This window comes from Calonectris borealis, chromosome 2, assembly GCF_964195595.1.
Source record: "Calonectris borealis chromosome 2, bCalBor7.hap1.2, whole genome shotgun sequence".
In the NCBI taxonomy this organism is placed as follows: domain Eukaryota; kingdom Metazoa; phylum Chordata; class Aves; order Procellariiformes; family Procellariidae; genus Calonectris; species Calonectris borealis.
The window spans coordinates 23197376-23217071 of record NC_134313.1 but is presented as its reverse complement, the minus strand read 5'-3'; the positions used below and the strand labels follow the sequence as shown (position 1 = coordinate 23217071).

The window sequence follows — 19696 nt, the reverse complement described above, 5'->3', positions numbered from 1 at the left end:
GAGGCAACGGTGACCTCGCTGTACACTGGCCCGCTGTTCTTCAGGAAAATCCTGGTATTTATACATTTGCGAAGGAAACGGATTTCGACACACGTGGCCAGCGGGTGCCGAAACACACCTCGATTGGCAACTCTCAACATGGGGAGCCTATGGCGCATGAGCGCACCGATCAGGCACGCTGCACGAGCCACAGCCACCCCGTCTATTGGTTCGTAGGCCTTGTTCACGCGACATATTACCATAGTCCAGCATTTACGTATTAACCTATACTCAAGCCAACAGCAAAATGTAACAAAGCAAGCAAAATTATACATTGTACTTTATATTTCTTCATTATTGCACATCTTCCACGTCCTTCCCTAACATTTTCTCAACCTTCCTTATCCTTCTGTATTCAGCATTTTCACACAATAGACAAGAAACCGTCTGTTTTCTATGCTGACTGCGGTTTTCTTAGCTATCTATTTCTCACCCAGTGTCCATCCACGGACCAAAATCCCATCTTTTAACCCTTCCGTATACACTATATCATGCTCAGATAATACCTTGTTTAAATTTACTGTTTCTGTTGTAAAACAATGTAGGTTTTGTGTCTCTGCTACTGTTTGGAATGCAATCCCGGAAAAGTACTTAATAGATTATTAGATACGTTTTCAGTTTTTAGTCTTAGTTTATTCATGACTGATTTGTATCTATCTCATCTTGTTACAGCATTATCCTGTAGCTTAATTTGTTCTTTTCTCTCCATGTTTGTCCTTAATTACATACATAAAGTCATAATATTCCCCCTTGACTTTCATTTTGCATAGCTAGAGAAGCCAAACTATTTTAGTATTGCCTTTTAGTGAAATTCTCCATTTTCCTAGTCATTGCAGTAGGTCTTCTATGTGATTTACTTTTTTTTGAAGGTAAGTGACCAAAAGTGTACAAGATAGTCTAACAGTACCTCCTTCAATGATACCAATACTTCTTTCTGTTGCTGAAAGTAAGTTTTTGATTAGTCCTAGAATCACAACTGCCTTTTTCACTATATCACACCTTTGTATTATACTACAGTCATGCTGTGATTGGCCACTGCATGTATCCTGCATTTGGTTTAGAAACACCTCCCTTGCCTCCTTTAACAGCTTCAGTCAAGGACCACATAAGTTGCAGAAGAAGTTTTTGCGTTTAAGCAAGATTCTATTTTTTAATATTAAATTTTCCTGTTTCTGTTATTGTGTTTGATTCTATTTGTCTGGAAACTCTCAAATTCAGCTGATGCACATGAATGGTTCTGGGCGTCACATTTCTGTGTTTAATTTCTGCTATACACTATATAACTTTATAAAACAACACTCGTGCAGCCAACTTTTCAGAGTAAAACAAACCAAAACTGTACTTCAAAGATTCAGTTCAGGTTGGTTGTAAAATCAGTTTGTTTGTTTGTTTTTTTCCTGTTCCTAAGAATGGATGTTGTAGATTTCCATTTCAAAATCTTTAGGATTCAGGTTTTCTGCTTTTTCTCTGTAACTAAAAGGACTACAAACTTATCTTATAAAAAAATTATGTATTTGCTTTTTAAATGAGAGAGCTGAGATTCCTTTTTTCTAGTTAATGTGTAGATCATCTAAGTAATATTCAGCTTGCATGAATTTTCATAAGCAGCAGTGAATCCATCAGTTAATGGAGAGTAAAGCATGGTCAAGTACACAGAACTCACCATCTGCTACTTTTGTGGCAAAAAGATTTACTAGATATCCTATTGGAAAGCAAACATTATTTAGAGAAAATAGAACAACTATTTTGGATTTATAGTTGCCACTTATAACTGTGCACTTACTTTAATAGTATAGACTATGACGTATAATGATAATGTAACAGTCTGGTTCCTTGTGCCTGTTGAAGCACCACCTTTGTATTTTCTTTTTCCACCCTATTGACTTTTTCATGATGTAAGCGAGGCCATACAGGTCAGAGATTTGAGTACCTCAGTGTCCTGTCTCTGACAGTGATGAGCAGCAAAGGTTTAGGGAGGAATATGAATAGCAGTGAAAGTGTAGAACGTCTTAGCTGCTAAGAAATTGAAGTTCAGGGACTTCTTGAGGTATTGTTACAGCTGGATTGTCTCTGGTAGCCTTGTCCTCCCATTTTTAAAATAGTTTTCTTAATCCAGTTAGTGTTTTGGCATCCACAGGCTACTATTGCAATACGTGAATTGCGTCCTTATGGAAAAAAGTGTTTCCTTTTTGTTTGTTTTAAAACCTGTAATCTGACAGTTTCATTAGGTGCATGCAGTTTTGTGAGATACAGTGAGTGAGTAATTGTTTCCTGTTTATCTTTTCATTTTCGTACATGATTTTATGAACTGATATCTTCTTCCATCAGCCTTCCCTATTTCTTTTCAACATTTCAAAGCACTATTTCTATGCTTTTTACCACTATTGACCACTAAGCTGATATTTCAGAAATGCCCAGAAATGTCCACAATGCCTCTGTTTTTTGAGTAGATAATAGCTAATTTATGATCTTTTACAAGTTAAGTCTGGTTAGGTTTATTTTTGCCCTTTTATGTTTTTTATCATTTAATATTATCTGTCAGCTTATTATCCAATCATTATTGTAAGATTTCTATTGTAATTCTTAGCAGTCAGTTTTCATTGTATTCTAAATAACTGTGAAAACCGTAATGTCAGTATTTGAGTCTGTTTAGAAGTCATCTATAAATATACTGAATATTATCAGCATAAATCTTTTGTGCCCATGACAGAGAAACAGGAAACTTGGAACTCAGGTATGTATTTTTACAATTCTACAGCCATTATTACCCATCCAAACTTCCCAAGTTCACATGGTGGATTAGTTAGTCATAAGTTATCTAATACACATTTTGCTCAAAGAAGAGTAATCTTTCTCTGGTTCTGCTTTCTTGAATGCTTGCCTTTTCTGTTGCCTTTAAAGACCCTTTTTCTTGAGTATTGAGCCTGTCTGGTAACATTCCCCCCACCCTACAACCACTGGCTCTAAAGATTGTATAAACCGCAGGTCTTTTTAATGTGTAATGTGATGGAAGGAGAGAGAAAGGTAGAGAAGCACAGAGTTTTCCTTTTTCTAAGTGCTTCCTTCTTCCTTCAAATGTGGTCCGCAGATACCCAGTCCCTGGAAGTATAAGTGCTTCTTTGAGGTCCATTACGCTTAGTACTTACTGTACGTACTCAACCACCTTTGTCTACTTTAATAGCCTAATTCAACTTCCACTGAGATCAACAGAAAGTCTCCCACTGACTTCACAAGGAGGTGGATCAGACCCTGTTTGTTTATTCACTTGGAGTCTATTACCTTTCTTCAACTTTATTCACTAGTTTGGTGATTTCAAATATCCAAAAAGAATTCCAGCTTAATTTGGCTAGTTGCTGTATCTTAGATTTACACAGCTTTAAAAGTTAGTAAAAACATGTAGTGGGATGAGATAGGATATGTAGTGTGAATCTTCAAAACTATGGTATGTAAACCTGCCAAATTCCATCTCCTAAATCCAGCTTCAATTCCTAGTAAAATAATAAAAAAAAAATTAAAGAAAGAGAACTGAAAATCTGTATGGGCCCTAAAACCAATTGTTATTTTGAAAGTAGGAAGAAAGAATATTGCTTAACAAACTATTTTATTTGACAAAATTGTGTAAGAGGATAAAGAGGATGCATAGTTTACTGTGCTCTGCAGAAGAGTTCAATGCAATCTCTTAAGTTGTTTTACTTCAATTCAAATCACCTGGGCATAAGCACAATTGCATGTATTGAAAAGAGATAGAATGACACCATACAATAAGTTAGGATAAATGGTGATGTTCAGGATGGGAGACTAGTGAGTAATACATGGATTTGTGTAATCTGATCACATGCTACATTTTTATCAAAGTATCTAGAGATTAATATTACATTAATTAAATATTTTGATCATACTAAATGAGAGTTGTTGCTAACACTGGAGTTGAAAAAAAAGGGTAAAATGGCATGAGCCCTAGAAAAATACCATCTATAGTGAAACGAATATGATGAAAAATGGCTTTAAAAATGCAAGTGACTATCTCTGTGCAGGAAGATAATGAAGTGTGTGCCTAATTTTGAATATGTGAGTCACCAATTAACCTGCTCAGAATGCAGTTTAGATGACACGTTGTCTTTGATAGCTTAAGAATTTTTTTGTCCATTCTCATCTGTCCCATATCTGTCTCACACATTCCTACCTCTAAAGACACAATTTACCATCCCTTTGGGCAGATGTGCTGCAAGTACTCATTCATAACTCCTTCAAGGCAGACAGTGCATCCTAGAGCAATGTGTTGGATGACTTCTTACGGCATTTTAGATACTGAATAAATGAACAGCAGTTGAGTCAAACTAAAAGCATAGATACTGGGGACCCTGTACTTTCTGTGATCCCATTAGGGGTTCTGCTGGACCATAGCTTTGTGTTCTATAATTTAGTATTAGTATTTGATTATGATAGCAGAGGTCAGAGATAATGTGTTAGTCCACTTTTACATTACTGGACTGCTATTTATTGTAGTGAAATTACACTATAAAAGAAACAGAATTGGTTTTATATTGTTCTTCCTCATACATCTTAACTCTATAGTAGCTACTAAAAATCTATGACCTAAATTTTGATTTTTTGGTTGCTTAGGGATAATTTGTTAGTTATGCTTCTGTACAGCATATATAGTTTTTTTTCTTTTTTTTTTACCTTTTTAAAAAAAAAGTTTGGAGTAGAGATACCGCCCAATTACAAACTGAATTTTTACTCATTGTTCAGACTTCTATTTTTACCCTCAATGCCCTTAAACACCTACACCAACTGCCTTTGAAGGCTAGGTAATTAGGTCCCATAGGCAGCTTGAGCTTTTGTTTGAAGCTTCATTTAGGAGAAAATCCCTTGTGTACCATTGTATTTTTTTTTACTTCATTTGCCAGGCTGAATTACAAACTGTTATACATATATAATGCTTACACAGCTAAAATAGGTATCTCTTACCTTCTCCTGTTCCTTGTCTTTTTTTTTTCCTTTGACTAATGACAGACTCCTAATATTTATACCTCTTAAGTAAATGTGGCAAAATGGTCACTCCTTGCTGAATTATTATTTCTGGGAAGTAAAATTTTAAATGAGATCACACTGTAAATTAATTAGCTCATCATGCTTTATGCTTGGTAAGGTATCCATGTAACCTCTGGCTTGAATGTGGATATTCCTACACAAATGAAAACATTGCTTAAAAATAAAACTATAATTATATCTTTTGTCTCACATTTTTTGGTTGCAGAGTGATTTTTTCACTTGACAAGGCCTAGTACAAAGGACAAAAGACATTAAGCATAATTTGTGAAGACATTTTACTTTGCTCACATTATTTTTGAGTAGCTGAATGGTTGAATAGGCTTTTTATCTGAGGCACAAGTATGTTAAACTACAATATTAATGTAATATAGTATAGAATGTAGTAAAGCATAATATAGCACACAGAATAATATTCCATTACCAAAAAGGTAGGGTTTTTCCCTTAACAGTAGAAGAAGAGGAATTTTAATCAAGTTTTTACTGTTTTGGTTTTTCTTTTTCTGTAAATTTCTTTACAGTGAATTAACGCTCTTAGTAACTTGGAAGAACAAAATGTAGAAGCTAAAATTTTAGTTGAAGCTGATGTTATTTTGGGATGAATAGCTGACTAAAATTGCAGTGAGCTGCGAAAGTACAGTTGAGAATGTTGAGAATGATCAGAATGCAAAATATTTCAGATTTCGTTGTACTGTAAATACAATTACAATACTAATTCGGAGTGACAGATTATTTGAACAGCTAATCTGGATATACTGTATTTAAATTGGACTGTACTTTCTTTACTGAAACATCTTTTTCTCTCTGAATGAAATTGAATTATATTACTGCAATGTTCGTGTAACATATTTAAAGTTCAACATTGAGTCACGTACCTGTTCCCAATAAATGACTTATGGACCACTATACACGCTGCAAGCGTTACTAGAAATTAAGTCTTCATTTGTCGTTAAAGAAATAATTTGTTCTTAAAATATTCCTTATTCCTTTTTAAGCGTTCTTATAAAAGTCTTTACTTTCCAACAGTTTTATTTCATTTTGACATAAGGTTTTTTTTGATTGGCTCTAAATATATACTATTCTGGCTTCCATAGCTTTTTATGACAAAGGTTAAAACTTACATTTTTCTATTCTGATTTTAACATTAAGAAAGTACTATTATGGAGTTTTAATTTTCATTGTGGCTTTACATTCCCATAAAAATGTGAATTGCCTTTGAAGCATAATATCATTTTTTTTACTGTGAAAGTCTACAGACAAATAATATTGGGGTATATTTTGACTAAGGATGGGAAAAGGAAGGTTTACCTAAGCTGTTTTCCAGGTTTCTGAGCATTTGCCCTTCTGATCCTCATATTTGGTGGGTGTAAAAGCAGCTGCTTAAATAACTTCCCATTTTCTCTTTCAAAAGCTAAATAAATATTTAAATTTGGATTCTGAGGCCGATGTAAGAATGCAGATATCAAGTTTCAATAAAGTCCTTTTGGAACTAGAGTAGTACCATAATTTCCTAGCATGAGAGTGTGTTGAAATTAGGGAAGAATGTGCTGCAATCTGCTTGAAGTGTGAAAAGTAAATGGAAGTTTAAAAATTTAAAACCTTTGATCTAAGTGATTTGGCTTGGTGTACATTGTATATGATAACAAAGTTTGTCTTTCTTCTTAACAGCATCACACATAGGAAGGATGCAAATGATTTGCATTTGTTTTCCTTAGCAGGATTGCAAGATATCTCCTCTTACTAAATAACTTGAATAGAGAAAAAAAGGTGACTGAAGATGCTTATTAAGGAGGAGATATAGCAAATCAGATAAGGGGCAATAGCTAATGTTTGATACAGCTGTGAGTGTTATCAGATGTAATCTCAGTAAATAAAAATTACAGGTGCTAATACAAAAATGATTGCTTAATGACCATGTTTGGCTTCCAAGTGCCTACCGAAGCAATGCTTGTTTAGGGGACATGTTTTCTTGACTCACTAGCTGAGAACCTTTTAAGTCAGGAAGTGCAGAAGTTCAGATCTCATAATAAAGCAACACAGATTCTACTAAATTGGAATTAACTCACACAAGAACCCCTTCTCCGCTGTAGTGTTTAACCATGTGTATTTAACACAGCCCTGCATTTTGACCTTGTGATCATGAGCCAGTCAGTCTGTCAGCTCACATTAATGCTTAAACTCCGTAAAATTTCTTAATGAAGGCATTCAAGTTCTGGAACAGACCCTGTTAGGGAATGGGGCTTTCAAGGCCAACTGCAAAAGATACTTGCTCAAGTCAGTAGGTAATAAGTGGTGCCTGAATGTCTCTCAGAAGAAGAATTAGTTTGTATTTCACTAGCAGTTACTTAGTTAAGAAAATTGTTATACTCGATAACATTTAAATAGAGCTTTTGTATATGGGCTGGAGGTGTTCTGTCAGAGTGGCTGTTGTATTTAGGATAATAATGTAATACTTCAGCATACTATTTAAAAACACATATTGGCAAGAAAATCTCACATTATCTAAAACCATTGACTTTTAAAGTTTATTTCTCTGTTTTGCTTTGGCAGATCAGTTTAATAAAACAGAAGAAAAAAGTATCATCTTCTATGTTTAACAGAAATCTAGAATTTCCCATAAAACTTTGATGAAGTGGGCTTCACTTAATTTTATCTAAACTGGTATCAATAAATAGTCACAGTAATCTGGATTGTTTCACGAGGCACCAATACACCTCAGAAATACGTATTTTTCTCAGTGTTCACAGCAATATGCCCTCACAGCCCAGAAAGCCACTCATATCCTGGACTGCATCAAAAGAAATGCAGTTGAGGGAGGTGATTCTCACCCTCTACTCCACTGTCATGAGACCCTACCTGGAGTACTGTGTTCAGTTCTGGGGTCCCCAGCATAAGAAAGACATGGACCTGCTCGAGCAGGACCAGAGGAGGACCAGAAAGATGATCAGGGGTCTGGAGCACCTGCCCTATGAGGACAGGCTGAAAGAGTTGGGATTGTTCAGCCTGGAGAAGAGAAGGCTCCAGGGAGACTTTATTGCGGGCTTCCAGTACCTAAAGGGGGCCTACAGGAAAGCTGGAGAGGGACTTTTTCAAGTGCACGTAGTGATACGACAAGGGATAATGGCTTTAAACTGAAAGAGGGTAGATTTAGATTAGATATAAGGAAAAAATTCTTCACTGTGAGGGTGATGAGACATTGGACCAAGTTGCCCAGAGAAGCGGTGGATGCCCCCTCCCTGGAAGTGTTCAAGGCTAGGTTGGATGGGGCTTTGAGCAACCTGATTTAGTGGAAGGTGTCCCTGCCCGTGGCCGGGGGGTTGGAACTAGGTGATATTTAATGTCCCTTCCAACTCAAACCATTCTATGATTCTATGATTCACTTTGTATGTCATTTAAAGCTCTGTAACACATCCAGAATAGTAATTTTGACTAAATTAAATGGAATCATTCTTATATTTGTAGACAGAGCCTTGAGATGTTCATAATTCAAGGTTAGAAACTGAAAAATTGAGCGAATAGTGCAAAATAATTTTATTAAATATCAACTTAAAAATCAGAACCCTCCAGGAGCACTTAACAATACTCAGTTTCTTTTCAGTTTACAAAATATCTTTAGGCTTAGGGTCATTTCCCAGTAAAATTTTATGAATGTTTATAAAAAGATGTAACAGAATATTTGCCTGCTCAGAAGTAATGTAGTCTTGTTAATAAGGACTAAAAAGACATATTTTATGTTTTAAAACATTTACTCAAGATACATCTATCCTATAACAGCTTTTTTATTAGTCCTTCAGTGTTTCCTGACATTTAAATTATTCTATGAAACCACTTATTAAAATAAAGTCAAAGCTCTCTGAGTTCTTTTGAAAAAATTCTTTGAGACTGTTTTGGAAAATAAGCCAAAACCAGCTGAGGCATTATCAAAGAAAAAGGCATTGCTGTCAGATCCTGCTTTAAACCTGGCAAGGTCTGAGTCAATCCTCTTTTTGTCTGAAAGTTCACATTGGACATTTGGAGGGCAATGTCGTCATCCTGGCTGTCAGTTATTGAGAGAGAGAGAGAAAAGAACATTCATGCCAGATGGGCTCATCCTTTTTATCAAATATGTAACGGTGATAGACAGCGTGTGAGTTAGGCAGCAAGAAGAGAAATGAGATGGAGGAAAGAATATAGATGTCAAACAGATATTTCAAGCCTTCTTTCTTGCAGAATAATGAAATAGGTATCAATGTGGGGCAGGAATCCTTTGCCTCTGAGGAAGCAATGTAGATGTTAATTCTAGGTTTTACAGTACACAAAGATGCAACATTAGGATAATAGTGATGCAAAAATACACTATATTTTCTCAACTCTAGTTCTTGTTCTACAAGAGGTTTTATGTTTTTCTGAGACTCTAATTAATCTTGAAAGATTTAAGAGAAATGTTAGCATTTTTATGTTGCCAGTATGCTCAGACTAGTTTTTCTTTTTTAGCCTGAGGACAGTTGATGTTTTGAAATGCCAACTTTTCTGAGATATTACATATCCAGTACTGAGAGTGTAATTCAGAAAATGAAATACACTGATTTTGAAAGGTTTTATGATTAACTTTTTTGGTAAAATAATCTTATATCCTGATTCTTTGCTCTGGTGTTACACCAAGTCTTTCAGCTATGAGAACAACTGCCCCAACCTTTTAGTGGAAGTTTGTTAAAATAAGAAAATCTGTGACACTGTTTAGCATGCCACATTTTCCTCATCATGTAGGATGGGAATTGATTATTCAGTTCTTGCAGAGTACTGTACAGATTCAAATCGTGTCCTGGGCTGCATCAAAAGAAGCATGGCCAACAAGTTGAGGGAGGTGATTCTTCCCCTCCACTCCACTCTGGTGAGACCCCACCTGGAGTACTACATCCAGTTCTGGGCTCCCCAGTACAAGAAAGACATGGACCTGATGGGGTGGGTTCAGAGGAGGGCCATGAAAATGATCAGAGGACTGGAACACCTCTCCTGTAAAGAAACGCTGAGAGAGTTGGGATTGTTCAGCCTGGAGAAGTGAAGACTCCGGGGAAACCTTATTGCAGTGTATAAAGGGGCTTATAATAAAGATGGAAAAAGAATTTTTACCAGGGTCTGTAGTGACAAGGCAAAGGCAATGGTTTTAAACTACAAGAGGGTAGATGTAGATTGGTAGGTGTAGATGTTTTATGATGAGTGTGGTGAGACAAAGGAACAGGTTGCCCAGAGAAGTTGTGGATGAACCATCTCTGGAAGTGTTCAAAATCAGGTTGGATGGGGCTTTGCGCAACCTCATCTAGTGAAAGATGTCCCTGCCCATGGCAGCGGGGTGGACTAGATGATCTTTAAAGACCCCTTCCGACCCAAACCATTCTATTGTTCTATGCAATAGTGTCTGTCCTGGTAGTAACTAAGCAGCCTGTGGATTTCTTCTTAGTGAAAACACCATCAAAGGGAGACCAAGATGCAGAGCGGTCCTATTAAACAGATTATTTTGATATTGTTTCAATGTATTTGGATTTCTCATGTCATGACAAGTTATACAAGCATTGGCAGAGTATTAGCAATAGACAAACTCTTAAACATCATCCAGATCAGGTAAGACTACATGTAGTGTTACTTGTTTAGTTTCAGGTCAATGTGCTATTGGTCTCAATTCATGATGCAGCAGCTGCATCACATATACCCCACCTATACCATAACAGTCCTAAAGTTAGTGACAGGTTTTTATTTATATTCTGATCCTAGTAAAACTTTTTTTCTGTCACTTATTTCACAGCTTAGAGCGGGACTTTCTTATTTTCCTATTCCTATATTTCCTATTTCTCTAAATGATTGGTTTGCCTTTGTGGGTTTTTTTTGGTTGGGATAGTGCTTTTGATATTCTTCATTTTGGATTCATCTCAATTGGTTTTAAAAGTCTACAGTGTAGAAGTCTGTATCTTCGTTGTCTAGTCTTCCTTCACAGTAAATGGAGAGAAATAAGCACTTCTAGGGAACAGTTCATCTCTTCTCGTGATAGACATCTAAAATTTCTTAGACTCTACAAGTGCCATTTATTTTTAGTGACTCTAAGGGAGTGACTGGTGACTTAGGGAGCTTGCTCTGGAGTGCCTAAACTGCTGTTTTCTCAAACTAGGTGAGATCACCGAGTCCCTTGGGTCTGAGGTTTGTTGTTCCATTTGTTTTAAAGAAAATTTAAAATAAAAAAATATTTTGTTTTAAATAAAAATGTAAAAAAGGCAGATGTCCTATTGAAAACCACACTGCTAGTGTCTTTAGGCTGCTTTTTTTCTGGATTTACATTTGACTCTTAATGATGACAATGATGACTGCTAGTTTGAACATCTTAACACATAATGTTCAGTATCAGAAAGGCAAAAGTTTCAATTTCATTTAGTATTTTTGGAAACTTCCAACTTCATATAAATGAATGATTCTTCTGATTTTTCACAAAGCATTGTCCATAAGGTACTCAATGCCTTCTTTGCCTCAGTCTTTAATAGTAAGACCACTTGTTCTCCAGGTACCCAGCCCCCTGAGTGATGAGGAGCAGAATGAAGTCCCCATAGTCCAAAGGGAAATGGTTAGCAACCTGCTACACCACTTAGTTATACGCAAGTCTATGGGGCCAGATGAGATCCATCCAAGGGTACTGAGGGAACTGGCGGGAGTGCTCACCAAGCCACTTTCCATCACTTATCAGGAGTCCTGGCTAACCGGGGAGGTCCCAGTTGACTGGAGGTTAACAAATGTGATGCCCATCCACAAGAAGGCCCGGAAGGAGGATCCAGGGAACTACAGGCCTGTTAGTCTGACCTCAGTGCTGGGGCAGGTTTGAAGGTGCCATCATGTGGCACATACAGGACAACTAGGTGATCAAGCCCAGTCAGCATGGATTTATAAAAAGCAGGTGGTGCTTGACTAACCTGATCTCCTTCTATGACAAGGTGACCCACTTAGTGGATGAGGGAAAGGCTGTGGATGTTGTCTACCTAGATTTTAGTAAATTTTTTTTTTAGTAGATTTTTGACACCATTTCCCAATGGTGTCTTTCTCATGGAGAAACTGGCTGCTCATGGCTTGGACAGGCATGCTCTTCACTGGGTAAAAAACTGGCTGGATGGCTGAGCCGAAAGAGTGGTGGTAAATGGAGTTAAATTCAGTTGGCAGCCGGTCAGAAGTAGTGTTCCCCAGGGCTCAGTATTGGGGCCAGTTCTGTTTAATATCTTTATCAATGTTCTGGATGAGGGGATTGAGTGCTCCCTCAGCAAATTTGCAGACGACACCAAGTTGGGTGGGAGTGTTGATCTGCTCGAGGGTAGGAAGGCTCTGCAGAGGGATCTGGACAGGCTGGGTCGATGGGCTGAGGCCAATTGTATGAGGTTCAACAAGGCCAAGTGCCAGGTCCTGCACTTGGGCCACAACAACCCCAGGCAACGCTACAGGCTTGGGGAAGAGTGGCTGGAAAGCTGCCCGGAGGAAAAGGACCTGGGGGTGCTGGTTGACAGCCGGCTGAACATGAGCTGGCAGTGTGCCCAAGTGGCCAAGAAGGCCAATGGCGTCCTGGCCTGTACCAGAAACAGCGTGGCCAGCAGGACTAGGGAAGTGATCGTGCCCCTGTACTCGGCACTGGTGAGGCCGCACCTCGAATACTGTGTTCAGTTTTGGGCCCCTCACTAAAGAAGGACATGGAGGTGCTGGAGCGTGTCCAGAGAAGGGCAACGAAGCTGGTGAAGGGCCTGGAGCACAAGTCTTATGAGGAGCGGCTGAGGGAACTGGGGTTGTTTAGTCTGGAGAAGAGGAGGCTGAGGGGAGGCCATATCACTTTCTACAACTACCTGAAAGGAGGTTGTAGAGAGGTGGGTGTTGGTCTCTTCTCCCAAGTAACTAGCAATAGGACGAGAGGAAATGGCCTCAAGTTGCACCAGGGGAGGTTTAGTTTGGATATTAGGAAAAATTTCTTCACCAAAAGAGTTGCCAAGCATTGGAACAGGCTGCCCAGGGAAGTGGTTGAGTCACCAACCCTGGAAGTGTTTAAAAGACGTGTAGATGTGGTGCTTAGGGACATGGTTTCGTGGTGGACTTGGCAGTGTTAGGTTTACGGTTGGTCTCGATGATCTTAAAGGTATTTTCTAACCCAAATGATTCCATGATTCTATGAAAGAGGTGTAGATGCCAGTTCTTAGCCATGAGGACTGTGGTAGTTTATTCACACTTTACACAATGTGATACCATGTAACAGATTCATAAAAGCTAACTTGAGCTTGTAACTCAACTCCCTTGGCTCCCGTCGTAGTCAATGGAGAGACACAGGTTCTCTAGGGGATGATTCAGAGAACCTAAACTTAGTTTTCTGCTCTGAATTCCCCATTGGAGTCATTTGCCTCTCTCTGTTGACTGTAGAGGGAGCCTGGGGAGAGCAGATTCCCTGAGCTAACTTGAAGAGTGTTTGAATATCCCCATGTAAGTACATAGACAAAATCTAATGCTCTGTAAGCACTTGTAAGTCAGTGTGCATCCATTAAGGTATATGTTGAAAATTAAGGTTCTTGTCCTCTATTGTATAGAGATAGTTAACCTCAATCTATTTTCATTGCATCTTTAAGAGCAGTATCACAACGCAGCATGTCAGATGGGCTAATATCTGTTAATTCTAGAGGAAAATATTCTATATTTGATGTTTTTTTTTTAAGGTACAGAATGATATGGTTTCTGGTACTTGTGTTATTTAGTTTTCTAGTTCTGATTTTTTTCTGGATATGCTGAGTTTTGATAGGAGATTTCACACACACACACACACACTCATTACATTATAGATCAAGTTTTATTGCTACTGAACAGAGCAAAAATGTATGTAATCATGAATTTTATCTTGATATGGATTTTATCTTTATGTAGTCTTGATAATGTTAGGCATAGTATTTATTCACTTTTAGTTAGGTAAACATGATTTACTAAAATACAATTATATAGGCACCTCATCTATTTATTAAAGTAAACCTAAAATATAATCCCTGTGTATACATTCTTAACATATTTTGAATTAAGCATTTAAATTTTCCAATGTCATTTGCCAGTAAAATATAAATTATTTTAAACAGATAGGGATAACTAGAGTAATGCAGTATAAGGCACAATGAGCAAAATGGTTTAGAAAATAATTCTTTTTTCTGTTAGCAAGACTGAAATTTAATGTCCCTTTGACAGAATCAGTTTTATGGTCAAGTTTATTTTTATAGTGAATTTGAGAAGAAAAAAGGTTTTATTTATGACTATCCTTTTCATCACATTTATCAAACCCTGAGTTAAAAGATGTTCTATGATGTTTCCCTGTAATTAATTTTAAACAAGCTTACAGAAGCAGAATTAACATTTTCCCCCTTTCTTCTTTATTTTTCCTTTCTGGGAAGGCAGTCTGCCCAGAATAAAATACTGTGAAATGTTGGGTGATTTGGTATTTTGGGGGCAGGGGGGATTGTTTTTTAATATTTCAGTGAATTATTTTAAATGAAGATTAACGCTGGAATTTGAATCCTCACTTTCAGGACTGTTTTGTAGGCTTTCTTAAAAAGCTGTTCTCAGGGGTTTAATATGAACATTTATGGGATACTATTTCTTTATGAAGGCTTATAGGTATGCTGCTCGTTTTGGCAGAATCATATGAGTCATTTATAGATAGACTTGTAGCATCTAGATTCTGCATATCAGGTTACTGTTTGTGAGTCAGCAAAAATGAGTTGCCGATGACCAGTGATTTGAAAAAGAAAGCGGATGTCAATACCTGTGGTTCCTTGAGGCGTCCTGTGCATATGGAGGCATGGTACTTCCTCCGTCCTCACCACTGAGGGATCTCCCATCGGGATTCTGCAGTGGCAAGGGAGCTGCAGGTCCTCACATCGCCCTTTTCATGCCTTGTAAGGAGTAGGGTGGGAGCAGTCAGGTACAGCCCCAACAAATATTGATGGCCTTAAGATTACATGTTGAGTGCCTGAGGTGTCTGAGCATCAAAGCGATACATCTCAAAGAACTCCAATTACTGTAAGGTAAGTAATTATTCTCTCCTTTTTTTTCTTCTCATGATTATGCCTACAAACAGGCAAACTGATTAAGTCTCCATATATGAGAGAGTAAAAGGGATTATGTGCAAAAGTGATGACTGCAAAAGCTAGTTGTAAAAACAAATCTTGAATCTTTTTGTTACCCTTTGCTCTTAAAAATAAACTACCAAAAAGTCTGTCTGTCTCTTCCTTTTGAAATGTTTATGTATCTATCTCCCTGATCTGCAGTGGCTAAACAATAAGTAGATAAATTAAATATTTTTATTACAGACACAGGTGGAAGAACTAAGTACAGTTTGACACATAGAGATCTATTGCATAATATGTGGTGATTCATAGCAGTGTAAAGATAATAGTTTTCAAAAGATCTCAGTCTCCTTTTAAGGTTTTAAAATCTGTGGTCATCCTAAATATTCTTAGAATATAATGGTCTTGAATAACTGATCCAGTACCTTAATTAATCACTGTAGATATTTCTTCTCTTTTGGTGTCTGCACCTTGGAAAATAACTAAAAAGCAGGCTGCTCATGTATCACTGTATATTTTCCTCTGATGATTTTATTTTCACTGGCTTTTTCTGAGAATTCTGCTGAAAACCTGTGTGTTTGTACATGGCACTGAATTCTCTGAGAAATCCAGCTCTGATTAGATTCTTCTGTTGTTTCTTGGCCAGTTAATTACATTTCTTAAGCACAGTCACAAATATAGACTGAGGCATATTGCTTTTATGGTTTATTCAGTAGACTGCATTGCATATTTTGAATTGGTTAGCTGCATCCTCTTATTAAAAGCGTCTGTAAAGGAGCATGTCTTTGTGATGCTAAGTGTGCAGTTACATTTTGTATATTCAGTGACCCAGTATTTTGTAGCATTTCATATGAACCATAAGAGAAAATGAACAAAGACTAAATGCATGAGTCATTATTTGCTGAAAGGATCTTGTATTCACATTTTTACTGTGTTCCTCAGAGTGAACATGTATGTTTTTTGTTTTGCAGGGGGATTGAAGGTTTTTTCTAGTGAATATGAGAAAATGTTCAGTTGTCTCCTTTTGCTGTTCTTTCAACTGGAAAGTACAATGCAGCCCCAGCATGTACTCTCTAGTTCTGATAATGGCAGGAAAAGTATGGAGCTTTAGAGAATATCATCTAAACACTATGGTTATTTTTTAGAACTGTCCCTTTCACTGCAAAAAAACCCTTTAACTTTTCAGAAAATATATGCATTAGTAGAATATAAAACCACTTTGACATTAAAACAGTTACTATATATAATTATTTCATGATATAATTAATTTTGTGGAAAGATAGGTAAAATGAGTTAAATAGTCTATGCCAGAAGTCTGGAAATTTGAATAAAATAATTGTAAAAATTTACTTATTTTAAAAATAATTTTGTTTCTGAATACTAGAAAAATATAATTTATTTGCATTTTGGTATATTTTCTATTCTAAGCTGATAATAAAAGTTTGTCCAACCTCATTGGCTTTGAAGTAAGGGATGCTGTAGATTTAAAAAGCCATGATGTGTAGAGACCTCAAATTAATGAATTCACTGAAGTATGATTTTCAAGAGAGAAAACATAAGTAAAAATTTCCAAGGCTTTCTAAGCCTGAGGATCATACTTCAGGGGCATATTGAATTTTGATAATTGAGAAATTTCCATATAAATGTTGTTGGAAATGTGACAAATGTAGGTGCAATATTCCAAAGGAAGATAAGAGAGCATCTTTTCTTCTCTCCCTCTTGGGTTTTTGATCCAGCAGTCGTGTTATGCCCTGCACAATGTCCCCATTAGATCCTGACAAGAAAAGCAGTTGTACTTTTTAACTACAAGACCATAACACATTTAAGCTTACCTTCATTTATTTCAAGAGTATTTTACAAGTCCTTGTGAATTGTTTTCTATTTTAGAAGTAACGTAATCTGGGATTTAGGAAAATATTTGAATTCTAAACACATTTACTTCCCATGTTTGCTTTTATGTTCATTATTGAAAACATAACAGAAATATCTGTCTTATTGAATAGAATGTGGTAAAATAGCAATATTTTGATTTACATAAAGGTATAAATCTTGATCTATATAGAGTGGGCCAGAGAGTTCGTAAACATGCACTTTATTGAAGGTTTTGATGTTAGCTGTTTAAGCACTGAAAATTGACTTACAGTGAAACTGTCTCACAGCATTGTCAACACTCTACTGGTTAAAAGATTTGAAACTTTATTAAACTTATGGTGTGATTGCCCATTGTCTCAGCCAGCTTTCATCTCACTGACAGGTCTCTGGACGTATTTTAAAAATTGGCACTATCTGTTGGTCATGACTGGAATTACAATTTAAGTTATGTCTGTTTGGACATCTTTTTCTAAAAATCAGGCTCTCCACCAATACTTAGTTTTAGCTGCATAAAATAAGGCTGAATTTATCCATATATAGACATTTTTTCTGACATTCTCGTTTTCATCAGGAAATATAGCTTAGTGTGAGATTTAGCAATGAAATATCTCTCTTTTTTTTTAATGGCCTTTCTTTTTCAGATTTAGGGGTCTGGATTTCTTTAGAGGATGCCACATTATTGTTAATAGTGACCTTGGTAGGAGATGGTCACAGATAAATGTCAGATTAAGCTTTGTTATAAATGCATCATTTTGCATTTGGCCCAATACTTTTAATTTTTTTGTCTTCTTTTTATTATAGCAACAGCAAGGAGCAAATGAAAAGTTTTAGTAAAGACAGCTACAACCAAAAAAATCCAGTAATACATGGAATAATTATTTCCTGTTGTCAGTTTTCCTTTTGAAAAATCGCAGCTTTAAATCTTGTTGAAATCTCTTGAATTCTCTGGATATGACTGAGTATGTGGACTTGATTTCGTGATTTTCATTTTCAATAGACTTTGAAACTTCCTGGCTCCTGATAGTTATTCTGACTGGATAACTTTTGTGTTATTAACCACCGCTACCAAACGTGTGACAGGAATGTCACCTCTCAAGGAATGGGTGACAAATTCTTCAAAGATGAGGCAATACATGTTCTGTAGTCACACTACAGAAAATTGCTAGTGATACTAGAATAGCTTTTACTCTTTAGCATAATAAGTTTTTTTTTAAAAAAAAAACCCAAAACATTTTGTTAAAATGGTAGTCAGAATATAAGAACAATTTTTGTTTCAATCATTCACTTTTTTGTTAAATTTTCTATCCTGAATATTCCAAAAGAATGTTCGGACTTAATAGTTTTTTCCCACATTACAATTTACTCTGAAAAAAATTAATCATACTATAGCCAGGGCTTATTATTTTAAGAAACATTTCTTTTAAAAAATTTTTCACATAAATTTGTGAAGTTCAGACTGCTATTTGTCTGGGTGTTATGGAAAAGTTATAAATATGTTTTATATCCCCAACAGCAGCATTTCTACTGAGATATAAGTCATAAGAGGAAAATAGCTTTTCTGGTGAAGATGATCTGTCTTAAAGTAATGGTTTTGGGAAAAGCCATGAAATATGGAGTCGGATGTTAGGCACTTTTGAGAATCTTAGTCTCCTAGCTGGAGTAAATTTGGTGATATCGGAACCACTAAATCGGTATTCTGATGTAATGAAAGGAACCTCATTTACAATAGGTGCAGGTTATGCTGCACATGCTCTCTTGCTTCTCTTTCTATTTCTTTTCTTCCAGCCTTTTCTTTGAAGTTCTGCAGATGTATGCTTTCCTCTTTCTTCTGTCTCTCCACTCCTTCTTATGCTGAAGGCATAGAGGAATAATCCGAAGGTGGTCACATTCTGGATGTGCAGTAGCCCATCCATCACATAACTACTTGTCTGAAATTTTCAGGAAGTTTGAGTCATATATCGCCCTCCTCCTTTGCATTATCCATCTGAATTCCAAATAAAGGTTTTATCTTTGCCATGGACCTATTTCTTTTTTATCCATTTGTTACTAAAATAACAAATTCAGAAGACTTAAATGTTATTTCTAATCAGATTAAGTGTGCATTTGTGTTATATGCATCGTCGCTTCCATGTAAGAGAACATGGACAATCAGCATTGGAACTTCCTCACATGGCTGCAACATTGGAGGCTTTGCATACCAAACTGCTGCTTAAGTGTTCTCACACTTGTGATTTCACCCTGGACTTGTATTCAAGGCTAGGTGTTTTCCACTTTGCAATGTGCAGCACAATATTGCGTAAGAATGGTGAAGATAGCATGTTAAATCATTTCAGCTGTAAAAGTAATTGTTAGTAATTGTATAGTAATTGTACCACTATTCCTTAGTGTACTACTTACTGTAAGAAAAATGTGCAGGTCAGTTCAAACCAAGAAATCTCGGAGTCTTCTAGTTTAAATTGCCTTTTTAAATCTTGCTATTTTCTTTGTATCCATTTGTGATATCAGTGTGTTTCAATTTTACCTCCCATGCTGATCTTGAATCATTATTTAAGAAAAGCCTCCATAACGCCAGTTCATATGAAGAGATACAGTTCAACCCAAAGTCTGTTTTTTTGTTGCCTACCCTCAGAATGAGATGTCATAAA

General features: G+C 36.5%; 1 protein-coding gene across 1 annotated transcript in view; it reads left to right on the top strand.

Moving 5' to 3' along the window:
- The window catches only part of RIMS2 (regulating synaptic membrane exocytosis 2), a 484675-nt gene that overhangs the window by 173263 nt on the left and 291716 nt on the right, over positions 1–19696 (top strand). The window lies entirely within an intron of this gene.